At 37.7% G+C, this 21,826-nt stretch overlaps 2 non-coding genes across 2 annotated transcripts; one reads left to right on the top strand and one right to left on the bottom strand.

Annotated features, from left to right (window-relative positions):
- Positions 1-12,610: 12,610 nt before the first annotated feature.
- Positions 12,611-12,717, top strand: LOC120272731. Its single transcript, XR_005540271.1, has one exon. It is a non-coding gene; the product is annotated as a small nucleolar RNA R71 (small nucleolar RNA).
- An 8,721-nt stretch (positions 12,718-21,438) lies between these two features.
- Positions 21,439-21,544, bottom strand: LOC120272938. Its single transcript, XR_005540469.1, has one exon. It is a non-coding gene; the product is annotated as a small nucleolar RNA R71 (small nucleolar RNA).
- Positions 21,545-21,826: the final 282 nt, after the last annotated feature.

The raw sequence follows: 21,826 nt of genomic DNA, 5'->3' as shown, positions 1-21,826 counted from the left end.
AGAAACATGCTAACAAGGAAAGAGCAGATGGAGATGTCGGGTGATTAGGATTGAGATTTTAACAACAAGAGAGCAATGCCTTAGGACGATCCCTATGAGGTATAGCATGCTGACTTGCTTCTAAGGCCTACTAGGTACATTCTAAGATTCAAGTGTGTGCTCAAAATCAATGTTGCATCTATGGTTCTCACATACATGAAGTTTTGCCAAGATAACTGTGCATTTCAAACACATCGAGTTTTGCAATCACACAAGGTAACCACATCAAACTATCCACATCAAACTCATAAGGTATGCAACACAAGATTTAACACAAGAATCAAAACAACTCCGTAACATTAAAAACAAGTTGTCAAAGCATACAAAGAATCATAGTTGGTTGTGTGCCCGCAAGTGTACGGGGTCGCCAAGTAATACCTTGTGTAAAAGCACAAGGATCGTATTCCACGGGGCTAAGTAGCTCCTATTACTCCTCCATCACTTACTTTCTAACCTTACAACTTAAACATGGTATACTACTCCAATACATGCAAGAATGTAAATAAATCACAAATATAACAATCCCAAGGCAAGCAAAGAGATCACAAGAGTAATGATGATGTAAATAGGCCTAGGAATTAGGATCCCCATGAGGGGTCATAATGGTATATGGATGCATGATAAGAGTAAAGCAAGGGTGATTTAAACCGAAGGATTCCAAGAATAGTTCAACCCCAATTTCTCAGCGATTAAACCCTAATCCCATGCAAATGTCAATAAGGATCTCTCCTTAATTACATTCCTATGATCGCATTAACTGTAGGGAAATCCCGCAATAAGGACATACTTACCCTAATTGTATAATTAAGATTCGGAGGTGTTACCAATGCCCAATCTCTCAGCATATCGATACAAGAATACCCCTTCTCGCTCATTAAAGATCTAGTACATGCGAGTAGGTCACATCTACACATACAACTCAATAAAAAACTAAGGATCTCCCCATTTTATAGTTCCAGACATGAAGAATAATGACCCAAGATACAAATCAACCCAAATACATTCCAAATGGAGGTTTAGCATCCACAATACATGATGAACCCTCCAAGGTTTACCTACATCCGGTGGTCTTGGAGGTCTAGTTTGCCATCATACAAACAAGTGTCATAAATTCAACAAAAACAAGAAATAAATGCATAAATGGCACTCCCTAACCCGAATGATGATGAAGAAGAACAATGCCGGCCAAATGACGCTTCCTCTAGCCCAAGGAATGCCGAATGCTCCTCCTTTGATGATGAAACTCTCCCCTTGAAATCCAAACTCTTGATCACCTCCAAGCCTCAAGCCAAGCTCTCCCAAGATGATGTCTTCGTTTTTTCTCCTCTTCCCTAAGTGTTGGCTGCCAAAAGTCTAAAAGTCCCCCGAAAGAGCCTCCAAAATGCCCTCATATACCGCCGGCATACTCCCTCTCAAAACCAATCGTATGCCCTTAAAATTGACTCAAAACACCATCAAAATGGCCTCCATACTAGCGGTCTACTTGCTCAATGAGCTCCTCTTTGAGAACTTTTGGGGTAAGCAAAAGTGCATTCCAGCTCACGCAATAGTATCCATACTGGCTCAATAAGCACCTCATTGAGCCAGTATGCCTTCAAACACATTATCCTCTTCTCTAGCTACAGTAATCATTTCGGTCTTAATCCAGGGCAGCAATGAGGCCGTATGCCATGGTTCAATTTCTGACTTGAAAACTCTCCAGGCACTACAGTAGCAGCTACAGTGTTGCTACTACAGTAGTATTGTTACAGTACTCTATCTACAATAAATACGCTACAGTACGAGACCTGGTTTTTTTTCTCTTTTTCGCCCAAATCATATCTTCGTGTCCTCCATGGCTCTTACATGCCCTGCGAAGCAAATAATACACGATTAATCATAAAACGGGCATCAATTCTTATAAAAACACATGCTAAAAGTATAGAATACATATACTAAAATACATGCATTTAGACACTTATAATAGTTCATGTCCCAGGGTGCCGTGATTGGTGGCCCCACAATATTGGACTATGTGCCAAGATCTGTGGGTCTTGTGTAATTTGAGAGCGTCCTCTATTGTTCATGCTGTTCAGCCATATTGTAAGACCGTTCAACTAGACGTGGCCATTTTGAACCGAAACCGTGGAACCGAACCGGAATCGAACCGCCAAAAACCGGAACTGGAACCGGAAAAACCATAACCGTCCTAAAACCGGAACCGGAACCTTCATATAAGGTTCGGTTCCGGTTTCAAAATTTAAAAACCGTGGAACCGGCAGTTCCAACCGGCGGTTCCATATGCGATTCCAACCGGCGGTTCCATATGCGGTTCAACCGGCAGTTCCACATACGGTTCAACCAAAGGTTCAAAACAAAAGTTTATATTATATTATATAAATATAATATGAATAATTTCATACTATATAAATAACGTCATTTATGATTAGGTTTTTATTTTGGTTAATATCATTAATTAGTAATTAATTAAGTAATTGCATATTTAAAGATATTTTAAATAATTAATTAAAGATATTAACCAAATTGATTATTGATTAGGTCTGATTCTGAATACTTGATTAGCCAATTAGGTTTGATTTGTGACATTCTTGCAACTTATATGTACTGTGTCATGCGAAACTTTGTTACTCATGCAAGAAGATAAGTTATAATTAATTAATTATGCCACAAATTATTAGTTACAAATTAAATATGGATTTATTAAAACAATTTAATTAACGAGAAGTACTTAAATATTCAATTCTTTAGTAGATTTCCATATTATTTTTATAATTTAATATAAAAAACAAAGACTAGAGTTTATATATCTTCCATTTTGAAACTTACAAAATTAACGTAGTTCATATTAAATTATATTTATTTTATATAAATGAAAATATACTAAGTAAAATGCTCTCATGTAAAACAATTGAATCATTAAAAACATATATAAATAAATAAAATAAAATAAACATGAATATATATATGTGTATATATATCAATTTGCCTTATTTTGTTGATCATTTATATATATATATATATATATTCCCATATATAGATAAAACTCCCAAGATTTTCAATTTGTAAACTATGCAACTTATATAAGTATACTAGAAATCAAAAAGAAAAAGGAAAAAAAATAAAACCAATTCCTAAAGAAAAACAAATAACATACATGAACATTAAAAATAATAACAACAAAATAAATAAAACATTGAAACCTTGGGTATACCGTATACCTACTAACTTAACCTACTATCTTAAATTAGTATTAAATTAATTCTTGTATTTGTGTTAATTAATTTGAATTATTGAATTATTTAGTTAAAAAAAAACCGAACCGTATGAACCATCAAACCGGAACCGTTGAACCAAACCGCCAGAATCGGAACCGAAACCGAACCGGAACCGAACCGCCAAGAACCTTGCCTAGGCGGTTCGGTTCCAGTTCAAGGTTTCCTTGAACCGGAACCGGCGGTTCAAGAACCATAACCGGCGGTTCCTGAACTGTGACCATGTCTACGTTCAACTTCTATTTCAGCTTGATTAAACTATTCTTGTACAGGTTCCTTTCCCTGTCTACGAATCCTTCTTTCAATTTCTGGATCACCTTCAACTAATGTCGAAAGGTTACCTCGGGTCATAACCTGGAGCTAAAATCAAAGAAAAACAAATAAGAATGATAGAAGTACAAGAAGATGTGAAATAGAATAAGTGATGAATAGCTAAAATAGCAAAGTGTAAGTGCTTCTAAAACTTGATAGACCCATTGAATGTGTATACTGCAAGTGCACGAGTTGTCGAAGCAATAAAGTACCCAAAGGGTGGGTAGTCGAATCCACATGCAATAGATATCTACAAAAAAAGGAGTATTGCTACTTAGCTAGAGTGAAAATCAATTGGTGATTGTGATTCAAATAATTAATGAAAATAAAAATAAAAAAAAGTGACTAAACAAGAGTAATCAGAAGAGGTAATCAATGGTAAAGTGGGGTACCCGGACAATCCTCACCCTAGGACTATTGTTTCAAGTGCAAGACTAATATTATGCTTCCCTAACTAAGATTTAATGAGTCGTGGAAATCCAAAAACACACGGTCCCAAACCTAAGGTCAACCGTGACTAGCCCTCTACACTATGCCCCGGTGGAAAAAAATACTCTCAACACTTCACACTGTGTGCGACTACTTGAGATTCTAGGGACTCCAAGTGATAAACACTATTCCCTAATTTAGATTAAACTGTTTGATCCAGGCAAAAGATCCCTAATCACAACTAAGCCCCAACACTAAAGTTTCTCAACACTTCACTCTGTTTCTTGTGCAACTAATCCCAGTGGAGAAGATCTCTTAACACCTCACTCTATCATGATTGCAAACAACTCTTGGAATGTGGAGGTAGGATAAATCACTTTGGAAAAGAAAGAGAACGTTTCGCTACCTCTAGACTCACCCTCTTAACCCTCTTCAATCTTGTGAAGTCTAACCCTAATGAAGATGGTCACTCATCAAAAGGATAACTATATGAATTCTCAACTCTAGTGTCACTCTAAGGGAAAATCATAACAATAAGAAGACAAGATTGAAACTTAATTAAAACATCAATTGAAGGAAACTTAATAGAAGTTAATGAAACAAAATTGACAATGCCCTTTTACGTGTATACCGCAAGTGCATAGATTTGTTAAAGTAATAATACACTGGTGAGTAGATAGTCGTATCCACAGGGAATAGTTATAAAAAACACAAGGATTTCTATTTAACTAAAGTGAAAAAGGATCGATAGTTGTGTGAACAATATCAATATGAAAAGAAATAAAAAGAATAAGAAAGAAAGACGCTATAAAACCTGAGAGGAAAGGCAATCGGCAGAAAGTGGGACACCCGGATATTGCTCCTCCTAGGACTATTGGTTCAAGTGCAAAACCAACTATTATGTCTCCTAACTGATGCTTAATGAGTAGTGAAAATCCTAAAATACACGGTTCCAAACCTAAGGTCAACCGTGACTAACCCTACACTATGCCCCGGTGGAGAAATCGCTTAGTCTTAACACCTCACATTGTGCAAAGTTGCTTAAAGCTCTAGGGACTCCAAGTGATAAACCCTATTCCCTAAAATAGATCTAACGCTTTAGTCCAAGCAAAAGATCCCTAGTCACAATTAAGCCCTAGATACGAAGGATTACTTCAACACTTCACTCTGTTGCTTGCGCAACTAATCCCCAACGGAGTTTGTCTCTTAGCACTTCACTATATTGTGACTGCAAATAACTCTTTGAACGTAGAGGTAGGATAAATCACATCGGAGGAAAAAAGGGACGTTCCGCTACCTCTCGACTCACCCTCTAGACCCTCTCCAATCTTGCTTTGTCTAATCCTCATGGTATGTCACTCACTCACAAGGATTACTATTGTAGGCTCTCAACCCTTGTGTCACTCTAAGAGTAAACCCATTCAACAAGCATTCAGGATTAGAACTCAATTAAAGACATCAACTAATGAAACATAATAAAAAGGTCAAAGAAACAATATCATCCTAAGGTTTACAAGTCCAAGTACCTACTAGGGGTTTAGCTCTCCAGGTAGCAAGATATAATCAAGAATGAAATCGAAAGTAAAAGCATGCAATCCATAAGTAAAACCCCCTAGGTATTTGTGTCGATGGTCTTGTGGAGTGGGCTCGTCTTCTTCAAAGGTTCACTAGTCAAGCCTTAGGCACACCTCACCGAATCGATGTCGATGAAAGCTCCCCTAATAACTCTCTTCCGAAGGAACGCGGTGTTGAAGGCCATAGAACCACTTCAAAAACCTTACGGAAGCCTCTCTAAACCCTAGCCGCGGGCGCCTCCAAAAATGGGGAAAAGATGAAGAAAGGATGGAAAGAAGGATCCTTCAATTGGGTTGAAATCGCGGCTTTAAATAGGCTAGAATCGGGCATCCACACGGGCTTGTGGAATTTCCACACACCCGTGTGAATTTGCAGAAATTCATTTTCGGCGGCCAGTGAATAGTAACTGTTACAGTATATTGCTACAGTGATTTCCTACTGTGCCTACTACAGTACTCTGCCAAAAATACACCTGAATCCACACTTTTGATTGAGCCAATATAAACTGGCACATGTCTATGTTGTAGATTGCGTTGCATCTTCAAATAAAAGCACATTTGACGACAATCTTGGTAGCTTTGCACAAGTCAGAACACATGAGTGTGACTGTCTTTGTGCCCCTCCAATTTGGATATTTTCTTGAACATAACGGAGGTTGGCACACACTCACATGTCTTTGATCACAACTTCTATCTTCACGTTTGTTTACTCTAAGATTTTATAAACCAAGTGCACTCGCAATCTACTTTGGTTTTTTTCTTCTATATTTGTCTCCACAACCCTACATGCACAAAAGAACACAAATACACATATATTAGCGATCAAATCTGAGAAAGTTAACGCTCATCGTAAGTAAAAAATACTTCGTATTACTAATAAACAAGCACTAATCAAAAATCATCTTATGATTTACAAGTCTAAGTACCCAGTAGGGGTTTAGCTCGACATACAGTGATACAAAATCAAAGATAAAATCAAAAGTAAATGCAAACACTCCATAAAGATAACCCCCTTGCTTTCCGTGGTGATTGTCTTAAAGTGCTTCTTCTTCTTCCCCAAAGACTAATCCGTCGAACCTAGGGCACACCTTGCCGAAGCAATGCCGTCAAAAGGAAATCGATGTCGAAAGCCGTAGAAACGCTCTAAAATTCCAGCATAAACCTCTCCAAGCCCTAGCCACGCTCTCTCCAAAAAATAGGCAAAAGATCCCCAAAATAACCCTTCGAAGCAGTATTTAAATGGATGAAATCGGGATTCCACACGCCCTTATGGAAATTCCACACAGGCATGTGGATTTCAACGTTCTTCATTTTCTGCATACCTTGAATAGTAACTTGTGATCAGTGTTTTTGCTATAGTAAAATGCTACGGTACTCCTAAAATCATCTTCCTCCATCGAGTCCACATGGTTGGGCACACATCCATGTAGTAGATCATGTCACATCTTTTCATTCAAACATGTTGACGAAGCTCTTGAAAGCACTACACAAGTTGGAGCATGTGTGTGTGACTGCCTTTGTACCCATCCAATTTCTAGGTTTACTTGCACATTTTTAATGGTTGGCACACTAATAAGTGCTTGAGTAAACATTATTTTTTTATGTGTTTTATATACATTGAGCATCATTTTATATATGGTTCATGTCTCATTTTATGTATTGGGTGTTCTTTTGTGCAATTAGGTTGTAGATGCCTTGAAGAGGTAAAACGGAGCAAAGATAGGCTCGAAAGGCATGATGTTGAGAGCTTTTGTGTAATTCGACGACTAAGACATAAGAGGAGTTCACGGACGTGGGAATGTGTGCCAACTTGAAAGCAAACTCAAGTTAATTCACTAGTGGAAGGGCACGAAGGCAGTCACATCCTTATGTTCCTTTTCTTTGAGAATAATGCAAGACCTCTCAAACATGCGTCGATGAAGAAAAGTCTTCTAGCCTACCACGTGATCGTGTGCCCAATTATGTGGCTTCAAGAGGAAGAATATTTTGACTGCGATGGAGAAAGATACTGTAGTAAAATACTATAGTGATTTTATTGTAGCAGAACTGCAGAAAAATTACTGTTCACGCGCCCGCATGGAAATTCCTACAGCCCACGCAGGCGCTTGGAAAATCCACACATGCACGTGACAGTCACAGGTTTGAGCCATAAATAGGCCGTTTGACCTATTTTTGGGGGACTTTTTGCTTAGCTTTGAGAGAGTAATTGGAGGGCAAGTCGGCTAGGGCTTGAGGATGAGGTCTTTGCCAATTTGGGGAGAGTTCTTCACCAATTTTGATAGGTTCCTTTGCCGTCATATCACTTGGGGAGCCATTCGTTAGCTAGCTTCGGAGAGGAACCCTTCAAGACATGGAACTACCCATGAAGGCCAATCCTCATGAATTCGGGAGGTTTTATATCTATGGGTTGTAGTTCTTTTCATTATATTCACCATTGTTTTGTAACTAGGCCCATGGAGGGCTAAACCCCTAGTAGGTATTTGGGCATATGAACCCTAGGATCTATGATTTTGTATTTTTTTACTCTATGTTCCTGGTTAATCCGAGTTGATTTGAGTTTTAACCTTGTGACTGATTTAAACTGCTTGATCTAAATGTGTTGTTGATCTTTGTAATTGATTTACATTACTTGATCTATTACTTTGATGTGAGAGGTCTCCATTACAGAGTTAGAACTTCAATGTTAAAGAGGGTTGAGAATGTGAGCCATGCGGTAGTGGAGTGTCTCATTTTCCCTTTGATTAAGTGTTTCCTATCTCCGTATTCCCTTTTCTCTTTGCAACCATATTTTGTGTGAGACGTGAGATTGCTCGATTTCTCCGCCGGAGCCTTGTAGGGGATTAGGGATCCTTCGCTGGTTTACACGCATATTCGAATGTGTCACACACACCCGCATGCTTATAATCACAACTTGTGTCTTGGTCCTTGTTCAATGCAAGAGATTCCTCGAAAATAACGTCCATTATCCATTTTTGCTTCCTTTGATAACTTGTCTCCATAACCCTTAATGCACAAAAGAACACAAATACACATAAATGAGCCATAAAATCTGATAAAAGTGATTCTCAATATAAGAAAAAGTACACTTAGTAATACTTATACACAAGCACTTATTAAACTCCCCCACACTTAAGCTTTTGCTTGTCCTCAAGTAAAAATAAATCAATAAAGCATCGAAGAGGAAAGATCTGAAGTGCTCGGCCTTAGGTTCACCAAAAGTATGCAAAAGATGCATTCTATAAGGAAAATTCGAACACTAAATAAGAGAAATCATTGCTCTAGTTAAATACTTAAATAAAAAAACGACGAAAAACCCGATAATGTGTAATTGTGTGTGAACTCACTCAAGTCAACCCAAAATGTACTCCGCAAAGTTCTTTATTAGATAGGACTTATTTATAAACAAAAAGAATAGGTAGTAGCTGCACACATCCTCTAAGGTTGCCCTTTCGTAAGCGGCCGCCAAGGTGGCTTTCTCACTTTCGAGGTGGTAGCTCTTTCAACTGGGGTAGTAGCTGTTACTCATGCCATAAGATAGCTCTTTCTCTCAATTGGGTATAACTAGTATCCAACTTGTGAGAGTAGCTTCATACGTCATAGGTGGTACCTCTTTCTTCCCTTAATGCATAAACAAAACACAACTTTTTTTGGAACTATTTATACTAAAAGAATACTACAATAGTCCTCTAAGTATTGAACTTGAGTTTCCACAAGGTTTAAAGAATGAGTAATGTGAAAATAAGATAATCGAGCAAAAATTCCTTAAAATTCAAGTAAAATAAGACCAAAATGGTATTCAATGTTCAAAATTCTCCTAAACTTAAGAATGCAACCTTTGCAACTAAGGTGAACCACCAATGGCTACATTAGCATGAACACATAATGTATAAGTATAGAACATGTGTAAAGTAAACTTCCCCCAACACTTAAGATATACATTGCTCACAATGTACATATGTAAGCACAATAAAGAGTAAAAAAATCAAAACATGTGTGAAGATGGGCAATTGAAACAGTACTCCCTTGAACTCCTAATGTTGAAATTGGTGGAGCTATATTCACTGAAAGTTAAGTTTCAACGGGTTGTGAAGAACACATGGCTATATAGAAGTTCATATGACCATGCCAATGACTAATCCTTAATCCGCACTAGAGGAGGCTCTTGTGCTGCAGAAGGTGCACCGGTGTGGAAATTACCCACGCCAGTATTTCTCCATAGGGGGCTCATAAGAGCACTCACACCCCTGTGTCCTCTAAAGATGGCCACTTAGGCTTCTGAACAAATCCACACAGGCGTGTGAAAATTACCCATGCCTGTGTGCCCAACCTGGAGATTCACAAGGCCAGCCACATGGGCACCCATATGCCCCTGTGCCTTCTTTGGTTTCCCAAAAATTTTCCTAAGTTATCCACACACCCCTGTGGAAATTCCACACAGGCGTGTTGATTCACAGGGGCCATAAGGGCTGCCACACGCTCCTATGTTTTCTCAGTATTGAAAAATTTCAGTTTGTAGGAATTCACACACCCTTGTGGAAATTCTACACGTGCGTGTGGATTCACAAGGTCGCTCACATTGGTACTCACATACCCCTGCGCCTTCTCAGGATGGAGAAGTAGAGCTCTGGGTCGCTCACAGTGGTGCTCACATATCCCTGTGCCTTCTCAAGATGGAGAAGTAGAGCTTTGGACAGAACCAAATACCCGTGTGGAAATTTCACATGGCCGTGTGCTTTCTTTGGATTGGTAAAAAATATGCAATTTCGGCAGAAAAAATCTAAAAAGCTAGTATAAAGTATAGAAACTACAATAATAAGGTAAAACTTCTTAGAGACTCATGAAAACACACTCAAATGACCTAAAACTTCACAAATCACATTAAAGCACAAAGAAAACACCAATGATCCATAAGAAAAACATAGCAATAGCAGATTAAAATCAAAACAATAACACTTAAGTAATTATTCATACAAAACTAAACTAATACCTGGAGAAACAATAAAAAGCTTGGGTTACCTTTCTAGAAGTGCTTGTTTAACGTTACTAAGCTTGACGTACCTGCACTTGCCTCATGGGGGTTCATGAATGAAAGTTGCCCTCTTACCTACAACTTGAAAGCATGATGAGAACAAATTTTGCAAGTTAGAGTGAGAGTGATTAATTTTGTTACCACACAAGGGTTTGTCACCCTTTATTTGTGAATGCTCATCCCTATTAACATTGTAGTGCTTCTTGTGGTGTCCTTGTCTTCTTGAGCTTTTGTATCGTCCTCTTTATTACTCCCAAAGTAATTTCCACTTTGTCCACTAAACTAAGCGATGATATTTTTTCATTCTCCACTTCTTGATCTAGCTTACCCTCCAATGGGTCTGGACATAACATTTCCTAAATATAATCATCAATCAACTCATCAGTGGTGTCAAGAAAATAAAGAGTATCATCGAAATCTAGACAATGTCACATGGCTTCGGTGAGGCGATAAGTCAACTTATCATCTCCCACTCGTAGTGTCAATTCCGCACCGTCTATGTCAATGAGAGCTTTGGAAGTACGCAAGTGTGGCCTCCCAAGTATCGATGGAATCTTGACATCCCGTCTACATCTAGCACCATAAAGTATGCAGGAAAAATATACTTGTTAACCTTCACAAGTACATCCTCAGTGATGCCCCTCGGACGTCTAACTGATCGATCAACCAATTGAAGTGTCATTTGAGTGGGTCTTGTTTCTCCAAAACCTAGATTTTGAAAGAAAGTATAAGACATGACATTGATGCTAGCCCTTGAATCTGCCAATGCCTTCTCTTCGCCCAAATCGGCAATGTTACATGGAATGATGAAGCTACCGGGGTCTTTCTTTTTATTCGGCATATTCTTTTGCAATACCACCGAGCATAATGCATCTAGAATCATAGCTGCACTCTCATCCATCTTTCTCTTGTTGGTCAAGAGGTCTTTAAGGAACTTTGCATTGCGAGACATTTGAGACATCGCCTTCACAAAATGGAATATTGATGTACAATTGTTTGAATAGACCAAAAATTTCTTGTACTGCTCATCATTTTGGTCATTTTTAAGCCTTGAAGGATAAGGAATTCTTGGTTTGCAAGGTGGTGGTGCCACCTCCTTCTCCTTAGCTCTTTTCTCAACCTCCATTTCCTTGGGTGACTCGGTTACCAGCTTTTCAATAGGAAGTTTACTCTCAAGTTTGCAACCACTCCTCAAAGTGATTGCCTTTAACCATTCTCATGGGTTTGTCTCTGTGTTACTAGGTAAACTCCATTGAGGTCTTTCTGAAAGTGACTTCGCAATCTGACCCACTTGGCTCTCAAAGTTATGCAAAGATGCGGTGTGGTTACAAAGTGTAGCCTCTACTGACTGAAATCTAGTGTCTGGAGATTATATAAACTTCGTTAAAGCCTTCTCCAAATCGGTCATCCAGTTTTCCAACTCTGAAATCTATTCTCCACATTTTGGGGCCTGTTGTTGGAAACCTGGTATGGCAGAAGTCTTCTGTTGCCCCAGATTGCTCGAAGAAATGTTTGGGTGATTCCTCCAACTTGCACTATAGGTATTACTATAAGGATTTCCTTGCACTCTCATCGCATTTCCTACAAAATTCACCTGTTCCACTGAAGATGCACCTTCAATAGGAATCGGACAATTAGATGAAGCATGTCCGCCCCCACACCCGGTGCAACTCATCACTACTTCCACTCTAGGAGAAGTTAGAGTGTCGAACTTCTTGCTCAGGGACTACACCAGGGGTGTTAATGATGTAACTGCGTCGATCTCAAGAATTTTGACTACTTTTTTCTTATCTCGAGTATTCTACTAATAACTATTCATAGTCATTTCCTCAATGAGCTGTCGGGCTTCCTTTGCGGTTTTACTACCTAAGTTACTTTATGTTGCAACATCAAGTAACTGCGTCATGCTTGGGTTCAAACCATTGTAGAAAGTATGGATAATCATCCATTCGGGGAACCCATGTTGAGGGCATTTACGCAGTAGATCCTTGAACCTTTCCTATGTCTCAATAGGAGACTCCAATTCCATTTGCACACAAGAGGATATATCATTCTTGAGTTTTGCAGATTTTCCAGGAGGAAAATATCGAGCTAAGAAAGCTTCCACCATCTCCTACCAAGTACTGATCGATGCTCGAGGCAATGAATGTAACCATTGTTTCACTCTCCCCTTTAAGGAAAATGGGAAGGCCCTTAATTTTATGGCATCATCCGTGACCCTATTGATCTTGAGCATGTTGTACGCTTCTAAAAAATTTTCGATGTGGTTGTTCGGATCCTCGTCAGCCAAACCATTAAACTGTGCTAACTGCTGCAACATTTGGATGAAGCCTTGCATAAGCTCAAAACTCTGAGCTATGATTGGTGGCCTCACAATACTGGACTTAGTGCCAAGAGCTATCTGTCTTGGATAATCTGAGAGCATCCTCTGTTGTTCATGCTGTTCAGCCATATTGTCAGACCCTTCAACTTCTATTTTAGCTTGATTAAACTGCTCTTGTATAGGTTCCTTTCCGCGTCTATGAATCCTTCTTTCAATTTTTGGATCATGTTCAACTAATATCAAAGGGTTTCCTCGTGTCATAACCTCGAGCTAAAATGGCAAAGTGTAAGTGCTTCAAAAATGCCTATTCCTCAGCAACGACGTCAAAAACTTGACACACCCCTTGCGTGTGTGTAGCCCAAGTGCACGGGTTGTCGAACTAATTAAGTACCCAAAGGGTGGGTAGTCAAATCCACAGGCAATGTATGTCTAGACACAAGAAGTATTGCTACTTAGCTCGAGTGAAAATCATTTGGTGATTGTGATTCAAACTATTAATGAAAATAAATATAAAAGAATAGTGAGTAAACAACAGTAATCGGAATACGTAATCAATGGTAAAGTGGGGTACCGGACAATGCTCACATTATTATTATTGTTTCAAGTGTAAGACTAATATTATGCTTCTAACTAAGATTTAATGAGTCATGGAAATCCAAAAACACATTGTCCCAAACCTAATGTCAGCCATCACTAGACCTCTAAATCATGCCCCTGTGGAAAGGGATACTCTCAACATCTCACACTGTGTGGGACTGCTAGAGATTCTAGGGACTACAACTGATAAACCCTATTCCCTAATTTAGATCAAACCCTTTGGTTTAGGCGAAAGATCCCTAATCACAACTAAGCCCTAGCACTAAAGATTTCTCAACACTTCACACTGTTGCTCGCACAACTAAGCCCTAGTAGAGAAGATCATAACTTGCAGGTTCACTTGCACACTTTGGAGGTTGGCATACACCCACATGCATATGATCACAACTTGTGCCTTGGTCCTTGTTCGATGCAAGAGATTCCTCAAAAATCACATCCATGATCCATTTTTTCTTACTTTCTTCACAACTTGTCTCTACAACCCTAAATACTCAAAAGAACACAAATACACACGAATGAGCCATAAATTTTGATAAAAGTGAGTTTCAATGTAAGAAAAAGTACACTTAGTAATACTTATACACAAGTACTTATCTAAAGTCTTGAATAAATCTTCTGTAGAAACCAAAATACCCTAGGAAACTTTAAACATCTTTTGTGGAAGTGGGCGGAGGGAGCTTCTTAATTGTGTCTAACTTGGAATTGTCAATTTCACACCCATCGCCAGAGATTTTGTGACCTAACACAATCCCCTCAGTTACAATGAAATGGCACTTCTCCTAGTTTAGAACTAAATTTGTTTCTTAGCATCTTGAAAGAACTCGTTCTAAATTTTTCAAGTACTCGTCAAATTAATCCCCGAAAACTGAGACATCATCCATGAATACCTCCCTAAAATCTTCAATAAATTCATCAGAGATTGACATCATACACCTTTGAAAAGTTGCTCGAGCATTACATAAGCCGAAAGGCATTCTCCTTTAAGCGAAAGTCCCATATGAGCATGTGAAAGTTATCTTTTCTTGATCTTCAGGAGCAACATGAATTTGCATATATCCTGGTATCCCATCAAGGAAACAATAATACTTGTGCCTCAACAGATATTCTATCATTTGATCAGTGAATGGCAAATGAAAATGGTCTTTACGAGTGGCATCATTCAGTTTCCTATTGTCTATGCACACACGGCACCCGGTTACTGTTCGAGTGGGAATTAATTCATTTTGTCTGTTTGTAATCACCGTCATTCCCCCTTTTTTTCGTACTACTTGAACTGGGCTAACCTAAGAACTGTCAGAAATCGTGTAAATTATACCAGCATCCAAAAGTTTCTTCACCTCCTTTACAACCTCCATTTTGTTGGGGTTCAATCGTCGTTGTGGTTGGACCTTAGGTCGAATGTTATCTTCCATCAGAATTTTATGCACATAGAAAGATAGTTTAATCCCCTTGATATCAGAAATGCTCTATGCTATGCCCTTCTTATGTGTCAGTAGCATCTCTACCAATTTCTCCTTTTGATTTGCATCAAGCGAAGATGAAATAATGACAGGCATCTGAGGATTTCTGTTCAAGAATACGTATACCAATTGTGTAGGCAGTTCCTTGAGCTCTAATGTAGGAAGGTCTGAAGTTTTTGGTTTTGTAACTGTGTCAATCATATCCTCAGTTTCTATATCAATGGCTCCAGTTGAAGTATCCCTTCAAGTATGGAAATGTGGGATGGTCCGTTCTCCAAAGACTCATAATGTATATTTCCCCCTTTTTGTACATCCTTGGTAAGATCCCCTGAAATGGACAATGTCCGATTCGCAATCAATCTTTGTTCTTTCTCATCACGGTAAGCATCCGTCTCCATACTCATGAGGTAAATCCACTGAGATGTTTGCTTACAGAAGTTTGAAATAAATTCCACCAACCCTTGCACATCATTAGGATAGGTGGTGTCCTTATTGTGGCAGTTAAATGTACAAGGGTGATTTCTCAGTGTGCCAAACAATTCCTCCATAGTGACATGTTCAAAATAAGTCTGTCCAAGCTCAAGAAAGTAAAATTACTGAAAATAAAGCTGAAGCAATGGATGGAAAGAAAAGAAAAGAAGTATTTAAAAATATTTACAATATTAACAAACTAAATCACCGGAATCCAAATTTTCCTAAAAGTTGCCAATCCTCGGCAACGGCGCTAAAAACTTGATGCACTTTTCGCAAGTATACTGGTCGCACACAAGTAGTAAAGTGGTACGCTATGACGGGTAGGGTTGTTGATTCTCAAGGACTGGACGTAAAGTACTAACTCTTCTTCCAATGTCTAGTTAAGCAAGAATTGGATTGTTTTAAAGAATAGAAACAAGCTAAAAAGGAATGAATAGATGGACATGTCGGGTGATTGGGATTGAGATTTTAACTATAAGAGAGCAATGCCCTAAGATGATACCCATGAGCTATAGCATGCTGACTTGCTTCTAAGGCCTACCAGGTACATTCTAAAATTCAAGTGTGTGCTCAAAAGCAATGTTGCATCTATGGTTCTCACATACACCAACTTTTGGCAAGATAACTGTGCATTTCAAACACATCGAGTTTTGCAATCACACAAGATAACTACAACTATGGTAATCCATACACCAAGTTTTTATAAAGCAACTGTGCACATCAAACTCATAGAGTTGTGCAACACAAGATTTAATACAAGAATTAAAAGAACTCTGTAAACATTAAAAGCAAGTAGTCAAAGCATACAAAGTATCATAGTTCACATCCCGGGGCACCGTGGATGGTTAGCCTCTCATGGTCGGGTACAACAAGGAAGATAAAGAGAAAGAAGCAAGGGAAGTAGACATGACTCCCTTCATCATAAGATAATCTTCTTTCTCGAGCTCCGATATGCTAACTCCAGTTCCCTTGTGCCTCCAACTCATCCTTGATCCCACTTAGAAGTGTGGTGAAGCATGATCTACGGTCTCCTCAAAGTCCTCCTGATGGAGAGATAAACCCCCTTAGAAGGGCAGTTTCGGGCATGAGACGGGTGAAGCACGCTCGAGCTTAAACCGTGTTTACTCACTTGGGCTTTTAAGAGAATTAGTTGAGTGCTCACTTGGATTTTCTAGTGGGGAGGGAGCACGATCGTGCTGGACCGTGTTTCACTTGAGCGCGATTTTACTAGGAGCAAGCGAAGCATGCTTCCCTTGTTAAGCCGAAAATGCTCAGACCTAAAATATTCAGTGGAAGGAACATGCACGTGCCTCGACCGTGTTCGGCATGAGAGCACCCTCTTGTTTGAGTTTCTGCTGGGCATTCCTCCAGGCAGAGCTAATTATTGGGGCAAAGCACGTCGTGCTCTGCCCATGTTCAACTTGAGCACTCAACAAATATCATCGTTCTTCACTCGTTTCATCACCGAACTCACTCCAGATTGCTTTGAACCGCAAAATCTTGTACATGTGACATCCATACCCAGAATAGCACCAAATATACACAAAATTATGCTAAATGATGTGAAAAATACTGAATTGATGGTATATAAATATGATATGAAATGCATTCATCAGTGACATTCCCAAAAAGAAACATACAATTAGGGCTTTGATTCCAAAATACTAGGCATTCCCCAAACAAAAGATACGATTAGGGTTTCGATTCAAAATAGAAAATAGTATACATTCTTAAAAGAAAACATAAAATTAAGGTTTTGTCTCAAACATAGCAGACATTCAGAAAAAGAAAAGAATTAGTTTTTTGATTGAAAAATAGGAGACATAGGTTAGGGATTTTATTCAAAACTTATTTGTAGAAGACATTAAGAAAAGAAAACATAGGATTCAGGTTTCGTTTGCAAAATATTAGACATTCCGAAAAGAAAACAAAGGATTAGGGTTTTGATTCATATATAGTAAGCATTCGGAAAAGAAAATATAGGATTAGGGTTTTCATTCAAAATTAGTAGGCATTCCATAAAAAATATTGGATTACGGTTTTGATTTAGAAATAGTAGATATTAGAATAATAAAACATAGGATTAGGATTTTGATTCAAAAGTAGTCGACATTCTGAAAAGAAAACATAGGATTATGGTTTTGATTGAAAAGTAGGAGACATTCCGAAAAGAAAATATATGATTGTTGTTTTGATTAAAAAATAGTAGACATTCCCAAAAGAAAATAGAAGATTAGGGTTTTGATTACAAAATAGGAGTCATTCCCAACAGAAAACTTCAGATTTGGGTTTTGATTAAAAACTTGTAGACATTACTACAAAACCACATGTGATTAGGGTTTTGATTAAAACATTGTAGCCATTGTAAAAAGAAAACATAGGATTTGGGTTTTCATGGAAAAATAGGAGGTATTCCAAAATGAAAAAGTAGGAATAAGGTTTTGATTGTAAAATATGAGACATTCTGAAAACAAAAAATCGGATTAAGGTCTTAATTAAAATTAGCAGAGATTCACAAAAACAAAGGATAGGATTAGGGTTTTGATTAAAAAAAAAATAAGACATTCTGAAAAGAAAAACAAAGGATTACGGTTTTGATTCAAAATTGAAAACTAGGACACCTTCCAAAAAGAAAACAAAAAACTAGGGTTTTGATTGAAAAATAGCACATATTCTGAAAAGAAAAGAATGGATTAGGATTTTGTTTGAAATGTAGGAGACATCCTAAAAGGAAAACATAGGTTTGAGTCTTGATTTAAAACTGATAAATACTAGACATTCTGAAAAAAACATAAAATTAGGGTTTTGATTAAAAACTAATAAATACGAGGCATTCAAGAAAGAAAACACAGAATTAGTGTTTTGATTGAAAAATAGGAGACATTGCGGAAATAAAACATAGAATTATGGTCTTAATTCAAAAATAGGAAACATTTTGAAAAGGAAACATAAGATTAAGATTTTATTTTAGAGGCGGACTAAAGTTATGCTCAAAGACATGTGGGTGTATGGCAACCTCCATTGTGCTCAAGTGAATACATAAAGAGCAGGGACACAAAGGCAGTAATACTCATTTGTTCCAACTTGTGCAACATTAGCAAGAGCTCTGTCAATGTGGTTTCATTTAAGACACAACGCGATCTACCGCATGGATGTGTGTGCATTCATGTGGCCTTGATGAAAAGAGTTGATTCGGGAGCATTCATGTGGCCTTCGACATCACATTCCTTTGAGGGAGAGTTGTAGGGGGAGCTTTCGTTGGCACCAATTCGGTGAGGTGTGCTCTAGGCTTGACAAGGGAACCTTTGGAGAAGACGAGGCGGCTCCACAAGACCATCGATAACGACTACAAGGGGGTTTTATCTATATATTGCATGTTTTCACTGTTGATTTCATTGTTGATTGTGTATTGCTCCATGGAGAGGAATAAACCCTAAGATGATTTTGTTTCATTGACCTTTATTAAGCTTCTTTAATTGATGTTTTAATTGAGGTCCATCCTTGAATGCTTGTTGTATTGATTTTCCCATAGATTAACAATATGGTTGAGAATCCATCTTGGTAATCCTCGTAGATGAGTGACACTCCATTATGATTAGACAAAGCAATGTTGGAGAGGGTCGAGAGGGTGAGTCAAGAGTTAGCGGAACATCCCTTTTTCCTTTTTCAATGTTGTTTATCCGACCTCCACATTTCAAGAGTTCTTTGCGGTCATGATAGAGTGAAATGCTAAGAGATAAACTCTACTTTGGCTAGTTGTGTAAGCAATAGAGTGAAGTGTTGAAAAAATCCTTAGTGCTAAGTCTTAATCATGAATAGGGGTCTTTCGCCTGGACTAAAGGGTTAGATCTATTTTAGGAAATAAGGTTTAACACATGGAGTCCCTAGAGCTTCTTGCGACCCCACACAGTCTGAGGCATTGAGAGTATCCCTTTCCACCGGGGCATAGTGCATGGTTATTCATGGTTGACCTTAAGTTTGGGACCATGTGTCTTTGGATTTCCATAACTCATTAAACATCAATTAGGAGGTATAATGATTAGTCTTGCACTTGAAACAATAGTCCTAGAATAGGCAATGTCCGGGTGCCCCATCTTTCTATCGATTGCCTCTCCTTATTTCTATTGTGCTATCTTTCCTTTTTTTTTTTTCTTTTTTTTACTTTTATTTGCATTAATATTGTTCACACAACTCCTCAATCATTTTCACGATATTTAAATAGCAGTTCTTATGTTTCTAAGCACTATTTCATGTGGATATGACTACCCACTCACCGGGGTACTTTATTACTTCTACGACCCGTGCACTTACGGTAGACACTCGCAAGGGGTGTGTCTATGTTTTTGGTGCCGTTGCCGGGGAATAGGCGTTTTGGAAGCATTTTGCACTTCGCTATTTTAGCTATTTACCACTTGTTCTGTTTCACACTCTCTTATTCTTCCATTATTCTAATTCGTTTTTCTTTCTTTTTTTACAGTTGCAGGTTATGACCCGAGAAAACCCTTCGATATTGGTTGAAGGTGATCTGGATATTAGAAGAAGAATTCATAAAAGGGGAAAAGAACCTGTACAAGAACAAACAAATCAAGCTAAGATAGAAGGTGAAAGGTTTGATAATATGGCAGAACAACATGAGCAGTAGAGGACACTCTCAGATTATGCAAGACCTGTAGCACACAGTGTATCATTGTGCAGCTACAGATTATAGCTCAGAGTTTGGAGCTCAAGCCAGGCTTCATCCAGATGTTACAGCAGTAGGTACAATTCAATGGTTTGGCCGTTGAGGATTCGAACAATCACATTGAGAATTTCTTGGAAGTGTGCGACATGCTCAAGTTTAATGGAGTCATTGATGATGCTATCAATTTGAGGGCCTTGCCATTTTCCCAATGTTGTCAGACCCGGACCCGCCCGGCCGGTTCAACCGGAAAAGCCGGGAACCAACCATGTGGCTGGCCCCGGGTATACCCCATTGAACCGGGTATGGAAAAACCCGGTGACCCGGCCGGGTCAATCGGGTCACAATATTAGAGTTTTTTTTACAATATTTAATAATTTATTATTATTTTCTCATTAGAAACTATAAAATCATGTATATTTATTAATATTGTTTTTTTAATTTATAATCAATAAATGGAATTACAAAATATATATATATATATATCATAAACATACCAACAAAAAAATTAGCATTTATAAAATAAAATTTATTAATATGACATGTAAATACTAAATACTTTCTAAAATTTAATTTATTAAAAAAATAAAACAATAAATGAGTGTAATTTTATTATAAAATATAAAAATAAAATATTCTAACTAAATAAAAAATATAAGACAATTTAAAACAAAATAAAATCTCAATTAAAATTGAGTAAGTTACATAATTTAAAGATAAAATGTATCATTCATATAAAAGATAAGAATTAGTAAATTAAATTTCTTATCTATTATGACAAAATCAACCAATAAATAAACAAATAAATAAAAAACACCGAGAGAAGTTCAATAATTATATATCAATATATTAAATTTATAAATGTTTAAAAAAATTTAGAAATAAATGACATAATTAGAAAACACTAGTGCATATAAGGTCATTTATCAATTTAAATATCAAATTTGAGTAGTTTTTTATATTATAATTATAGTTTTAATATTATGTTTGTTCATTATTAATTATTATAATATTTTTTATATTTTATTATTGACCCCGGTTTAACCCCAGTTCGACCCGAGTCGAACCCATTGACCCCTGACCCCTGATCTTAACCGGGTCAATGTCTGGGCCGGGTATGACAACCTTGCATTTTCCTTGAAGGGGAGAGCAAAGCAATGGTTACATTCATTACCTAGAGCATCGTTCTCTACTTGGGAGGAGATGGTAGAAGCTTTTCTTGCCCAATATTTCCTTCCCAGAAAATCAGCGAAGCTTAGGAATGAATATCTTCTTTTGTGCAAATGGAATTGGAATTTCTTTTTGAGACATGGGATAGGTTCAAGGATCTCCTACAAAAATGTCCTCAGTATGGGTTCCCCAATTGGATGATTATCCATATCTTCTGCAATGGTTTGAACCGAAGCACAAAGTAGTTATTTGATGGTGCAGCAAGAGGTAACTTAGGAAGCAAGACCCCTAAAGAAGCCTGACATCTCATTGAAGAAATAGCTATGAACCGTTATTAATGTTTGAATCAAAACCCTAATCCTATTCCTACTATATTTGAATCAAAATATTAATCCTATGCTTTCTTTTTGAAATGTCTCCTATCTTTCAATAAAAACCTTAACCAAATGTTTTCTTTTTTCATTGTCTC

This window comes from Dioscorea cayenensis, chromosome 11, assembly GCF_009730915.1.
Source record: "Dioscorea cayenensis subsp. rotundata cultivar TDr96_F1 chromosome 11, TDr96_F1_v2_PseudoChromosome.rev07_lg8_w22 25.fasta, whole genome shotgun sequence".
Lineage (NCBI taxonomy): Eukaryota > Viridiplantae > Streptophyta > Magnoliopsida > Dioscoreales > Dioscoreaceae > Dioscorea > Dioscorea cayenensis.
Note: the sequence above shows the minus strand (reverse complement) of the source record. Positions and strands in the feature narration are given on the sequence as shown.